Consider the following 6,992-nt stretch of genomic DNA (forward strand, 5'->3'; position numbering starts at 1 on the left):
AAGGCCGGCAGAGGCTCCGGGGATCTGCTCAGGTTGGGCCCTGTGCCAAAGCTGTGTGAAGCAGGCATTGCGTGAGATCCCAGCCCTCATTCCAGAGAGAACGGCTGACATGGGGTGGGGTAAAGGCGGTGGTGGCCAGGCCTCTTCTTGGAGCAAATGACCAAAGGCTGGAGAAGCAGACAGGATTGGGGGAATGTGGAGAGACACAAAAAAATAAGGTTATTTAACTCAGTCCAGTTACATACCATGGTATTGTACTATGCCTTGAAACTGTACTGCAACAAAATCTAATACACCAAGGACTCTGACAGCGCCTCACTTCTGACACATCCTTTTCTCTGTATGCCTGCAAAAGAAAAAAAAGAAAAAAAAATCAGATCTTTTGGAACAATCTCATTCTTAGATATCCTTTCATAATTTAAAACGCATATAAGATAGCCAGGCACAGTGACACATGCCTGAAAACTCAGTGCTTGGGAGGCTGAGGCAGGAGGATTGCTAGTTTGAGGCCAGTCTCAGCAATTAGTGAGGCCCCAAGCAACTTAGCAAGACCCTGTCTCAAAATAAAAAATAAAAAGGACTGGGGATGTGGCTCAGTGGTGAAGCACCCCTGGGTTCAATCCCTAGTACTCTAGCACCAAATAAACAAACAACAACAAAACAAAGCAAAATAAATACATAAGACGTCATGAAAATATCAAGCTAGAAAGTTTTAATTATGCATAGGATCATGTTTTCAAACTTTTTTTAAAATCCTCTATAGTGATCTTGACCTGTTTAACAATTTTGGGATCGACAGTACAATTTCAAAGCATAGTACAATACCGTGGCATCAGCTGTATTTCTCAACTTGATCGAGCATATCATTTTCAACTTTTTCTAATGTGTGGATGAACAAGTCCTCATATATCAGACCCGGGGCTAATAAACATAATCATATTTATTACACATAGCTGTTGTTAAATTTACAAATACCTCACACTTATTATTACATTATTATATTTGTCATGATTGATTGATAATCGGTAACTTTGTTTCAATGGGATTTTCCTTCCTCTTTCTAGAAGTAGAACCTAAAAACTTGCTGGCAGAAATATGGAGACGGCAGAAAATCCTGAAAAGTTGGTGAAGAAAAGAGCATAGGAAAAAGAAAAATTTGTAGCATAGGCTAGTCCACAGGCTGCTCTGAACAACCTCAGGATCTCCCTGAGACTCCACCAGGCGCCCTCTCCAGCCTCCCATCCAACAGAAAACTCCTTCAGGAAATTGTAAATTAAGATGATCCGACCCTTTCCTCAGAACATGCTTAGAAATGGGAATGAAACCCCAGGAATCCTGAGTGGACCTAAGAACAGAGAACAGCCAAGGAGAGTTTCTCTGTTCTTTACAGGGATGCAAGGAATAGCCCCATGGGTCATTGGAATAATTAATTCCTGTTACCACAACAAACAGTGCCAAAGATCTCATTGGTTCAATTTTTAAAACGCCAATGTCTTGCTCCTGTCACATTCCATCACTGGTCCACTGACTCTTGAGAAACTCAGGACAGTGGTGCCGAGTTGTGATCCGCTCTGGGCTCTTTCTGTTTTGTGACTGGGCCACCTTTAAGTGCTTTGCTCCCAGCTGCACAAGTCTGCGATGGGAAGAGCTGATGACTCTGCAGAGCTTTTAAGAGCAGGACCTTAAATGGTGTATTTCATTTTGCTCCTAATCCACCAGCAGAACCACTTTCATGGTCTCAGGTTAACTGCAAAGGAGCCTCGGATGTGTGGTCTAAGGAGCTCAGGAAGGAAAAAGAGAATTTTAGATTATCCAGCCACTCTTTGCCAGAGGGCTGAGGGAGGGAGGAGGGCTGGGAAAAGGGAAGAACGGTGGAATGACTCTGACTGAACTTGCCTATGTACATGGATGAATATGCCACAGTGAACTGCACCTGTATCTTTATCCATAATGCACTAGTTTAATATATATATATATATGACAGAGAGAGAGAGAGAGAACTTCAGTAGGAGTAGAGGAAAGGGCACAGGGGAGAGAGAAGAGAAGGGAAAGGGACAGCACTGGGGACTGAATTGGAGCAAATTATGTTTCATGATTGTATAATTATGTGACCCCAAACCCAGAGCGGTGTCACATGCCTGCAATCCCAGCAGCTTTCAAGGTTGAAGCAGGAGGGTCGTGAGTTCAAAGCCAGCCTCAGCAACTTAGTGAGACCCTAAGCCACTCAGAGACTCTGTCTCTAAATAAAATATAAAAAGGGCTGGGGATGTGACTCAGTGGTTAAGTATCTGTGGGTTCAAGCCCCAGTACCAAAAAACAAAAACAAAACAAAACAAAACCAACAATATTAAGTCTATCTATAATCTGTTTCTATAATGAACAAGGGCAGGGTCTCCCAATTGTTCCTGAGTGCACTTCCTCACAGCCTCTCCTCTTAGCCCAGTGGCCTCCAAACCAATGGCAAGCTCCCCGCCCACCCCCAACTGCCCCCGCTCCTGATTTAAAACAATAGCGACAACCACAGCAAGGACACCAGTTCAGAAAAGGGGAAAAACAGACACGTGATGGTCATTAACACAAATTCTACAATCCAAATAGGCAGATGGTGAAGGGGGCAGATTCTACTTAGGAAACGCAGGTTCTGGGGTGGGGGGAATGTTCTTGTTCTCTGTGGTCTCTGGGCCCACCTTCTAGGCACTTCCACCTTGTCTTGTGTTCTTAGCTGAGTAGGAGGTAAGGGAGCTGACCTCCCACCGAGGGGGTGCAGTGAAGGCCTTCCTCTGCTCAAACAAGAGGGGACAGGAGTTTTTTTTTTTGTTTGTTTGTTTGTTTTTTTTAGTCATTGACGGACCTTTATTTACTTATTTGTCTGTGGTGCTGAGAGTGGAACCCAAGGTCTCACATGTACCAGGCAAGTGCTCTGAGCCACAACCCCAGCCCCATTGAGGTTGATATTTTTTTGTGTGTGGTGCTGGGGATTGAACCCAGGACCTTGTGCATGTGAGGCAAGCACTCTACCAACTGAGCTATATCCCCAGCCCAGGAGTGGTACTAATGATCAGAATGTCGAAAAATTTCAGCAGAGGCTTGTTGTTTCTTGGCCATACAATTCCAATCAATGATAAAAGGAGAGAAACAGCAAATGACACTTTTGAGCTTAGCTAATGGCCTACATTCTCTTCTCTTTCATAGCCTTGGAAATCCAGAAGCAACCCTTGAGACGGGGGTTCTTCTAGAAGTTATAAAGAAATCCTAAATAAGTGGAGATATAGTCCGCGATCATGAATCTTAAGATATAATTTTGAAAAGATATTACTTCTTCCCAAGTTGGTCTACAGATTTGATGTAGTGCCAGTCAAAATTCCAATATACTTTTATAAAATGTTTAAGGAATGAATAAAAATTATATCAAGTATAGAAGGCCAAAAATTGACAAGAAAATTCTGACCACAAATAATGAGGAAGGTGAGTGAGCCTACTAAATATGTGAACTACTTACACGATTATAATTGCTAAGACAGAAATCTTGATGCTGGGGGAAATGCCAGTGCCACAAAGTAGGAAGCCCAGAAACTGCTCGCTTATATAGGAATTTTTTTTTTTTTTTTTTTTTGAGAGGGGACTACCTGGGATGAACTCAGGGGCACTCAACCACTGAGCCACATTCCCAGCCCTATTGTGTATTTTATTTAGAAATAGGGTCTCACTGTGTTGCTTAGCACCTCACCCTCAGGATCCTCCTGCCTCAGCCTCCTGAGCCCGTGGGATTACAAGTGTGAGCCACTGCCCCTGCTCGCTTATACAGGGAATTTTGATACATGATGAATGCAGATAGAGAATCAGCAGGAAAAGAGGGACAGCTGGACAATTTAGTCCAACCTATTGGGAAATGCAATCATAGTCCTGCTTTTCACAAAAGTAAGATGAATATGCTCCACATAAATAACCTAGTATAAAAACTTAAACTTCTGAAAACAAAACAAAGTGAGAAAATGTTCATTTCTTTCTTTTACCCACAAAAACATATTGAGGGCCAACTGTCTTCTAGGCCTCTGGGAACAGAGCAGGTGTTAGGATGAACAAGACATCCTAAAATATTCAGAAGATACAGGCTAACATTTTTCTGTTCTTATTGTAGGAAAAGATTTCTTTTTCAAAATTACCCTTGAATAAAAGACGGATCAATCTGACTGTATTAATAGCAAAATGATCCATCCTATGAGGGGACCCTGACCTTAGGTTCCAATACTTCAGGGGTTCTTGATCTGTGACTTGCTTGTTTCAGGCCCAAATTATGATCTTACAGGCCCAAGCACTAGTCATCTAAAAACAGTTTATATAATCTTATTTCAAACTAAGATATTTGCCATTTTTCCGCTTTTCTCGCAAAAAAAGTCACCAGATCGAAAATATAAATTCTGCACATTTTATGCTTTTATTGTTACGTGTCTTTACTGTGATGAAGTATAAAGTATAAATCATAATATGAAGATGCTAACGTAAAAAAGTGACACATGCAAATATTAAATAAACAAAGGGCAATAATTGCATTAAACTCATGAATGATGAAGAAGCCAGTAAGATATTCTGACTGGTTTTCAGAGGAGAAGTGATGATATAAATGATCAAAAGGATTCTGGGACCAATTTGCAAACCGATGTAAACCTGTTTAACATCCCAAAGGACAAGGACATGCAAAGATACTGTCCTGCCAGATGGAAAACGAGGGGATTCAATGCATTGATTCCACCGTGTCCCTGTGCAGCGTTAAGTATGGGGACAGTTTGCACGTCTCTTCAGATTTTTTTTAAGACATCAGTTTTTTAACTTGTAATCTACCTATAGAAACTTTCAAAATAGCCTAGTGAGTGTCAAATTGCTCAAAGGTGTGCAGCCCTAGTGGAATAATATAATCCTAGGAAGATCGCTAGAATTTGTCCAGCATTCTATTAAAAAGACACCTAACTATCTTTTATTTATATTTTTAACTTATTTTCAAATTTGGGGTTCTTTTTCTTAGCAATTGTTTACTAGGACTGGTCCCTTTCCAAACATCATTTTAATTAAGAAATTAGAATGCATACTTAATGCTTTTATTTGGGGATGATGCTTTATTGTATAGATAAAGGAATAAATCCCTTTAAATAAATAAAGATGTATAAATAAAGATAGATAAAGGGATTTATTGTGAAAACAAAACCAAATTTTATCTATAGAATAAAGATTACCTGACATGTTAACACAGAATTTCTTAATGTTGCAAGTATTTAATGTTAGAGCTTGTTAGAGATAATAAATAATCAGTCAAAATAAAATAAATTCCTCTTATTTCCTTACCATTTCTAATCCTAAAGATAATCTGAGGGGAGAATTCTCTACTGTTCTATTTTATGTTTTGGTCAGCAGAAGAGGCTTTTTTTTTTTTTTTTTGTGATGCCAGGGATTGAATCCAGAGCCTAGAACAGCTAGACAAATGCTCTACCACTGAGCTACATCCTCAGCCCTTTTAATTTTGAGACAGGGTCTCACTAAGTCACCTGGGTCTGGCCTTGAACTTGCAATCCTTCTGCCTCCGCCTCCTACGTAGCTGGGATTACCAGTGTACAAGACAATGCCTGGGTTAATTTCTATAGAGTTCATTTGGTGAAATGTCATTGGTATATTTGACCCAAGTAGAATAGCTTGTATTTATTATTATTTCTAGGGTGTGTTCTTTTATACACTAAGAAATTTTAAAAAGAATGCTTTCAGGGCTCACTCTTATATTGAGGCAATTTAATAGACTTTATAGAATCTCCATTAAAAAAAATTGGAGGTATACAAAACTCTGGGACCAGGTTGGTTTTCAATTGTGAAAACAAAACCAAATGTTTTTCTTCTTTCTCTGTCTCTCTCTTTCTTCTGTTCTCCCCTCCCTCCCTTTTGCTCTCCCACCTCCCTCTCCCTCCCTCTCTTTCTTTCTAGTGGGCTGTAAAACCCACTATCTGAAAAGGCTTTGAGGGTCTTTTTTTCCCTTTGAGGTTCATTAATGTTTTTTTCAATCTCTCAAAGGCTTACCTGCAAAGGAGAGATAGAATTTTTATTTTCTTTGTGAGTCTCTTTTTTCCCCCATAAATATCATGACTGCTTTCTGGCCCAAGAGGTAGATTTCTAGATTTTTCTTTTAAATATTTTGGGACATCCTACCCTCAGGATAAAGCAGGAAATAATACCACTAGTTGGGGGGTTATCGCTGGTCACCAATTACAAATCTTATCAGGTGATACCACAGGAGTCTAAAATAAGCCAAGCAGATGTGACTTTTTTTTTTCTTGACCATTTGACTGAAGATGCCACAGAGTTTGGTGTAATTCAACAAAAGTGACCTGATTTTCCTCAGGTGTAAGTGATCGGCCTCAGTTACTAATCTCTACTGAGGTGCAAGGGTTGCTGAGCTTGAGGGTGGGGTCAGGCTCTCCCTGGGGAGTAGAAGGTGGCCGCAGAAGAGGATCTGAAAGCAAAGCCATGTGTGAACTCGGTTCACATCCTGTACTCCACCTCCATCTTCCCAGCCTCTCACAAACTATGCCAAATCGTTTTGCAAGACTGATCAGACTCAAACTTTGTAAATATACATTTGCCATTTAGTAGAACTGTTTTTTCAGGAAGGAAGGAGAAGATGCCCATCAGCCAGGAACTGAGAACCAATTTATTTCCATTGCTTAACACACCCAAACCAAAGGATTTATATGACTTAACAGGCCCTCAAATCTCTGTGGAATTTGTACTGAGCCATGCGTGGTGGTGCCTGTGATCCAGCAACTCAGGAGGCTAAGGCAGGAGGATCTCAAGTTCAAGGCTAGTCTCAGTAACTTAGTGAGATCCTGAGCAACTTGATAAGACCCTGTCTCTAAATAAAACATAAAAAGGGCTGGGGATGTGGCTCAGTGGTGAAGCGCCCCTGGATTCAGTCTCTGGTGAAAAACAAAAGATTTGTGTTGGATGAGGCATGG

This window comes from Marmota flaviventris, chromosome 2, assembly GCF_047511675.1.
Source record: "Marmota flaviventris isolate mMarFla1 chromosome 2, mMarFla1.hap1, whole genome shotgun sequence".
Taxonomy (NCBI): Eukaryota; Metazoa; Chordata; class Mammalia; order Rodentia; family Sciuridae; genus Marmota; species Marmota flaviventris.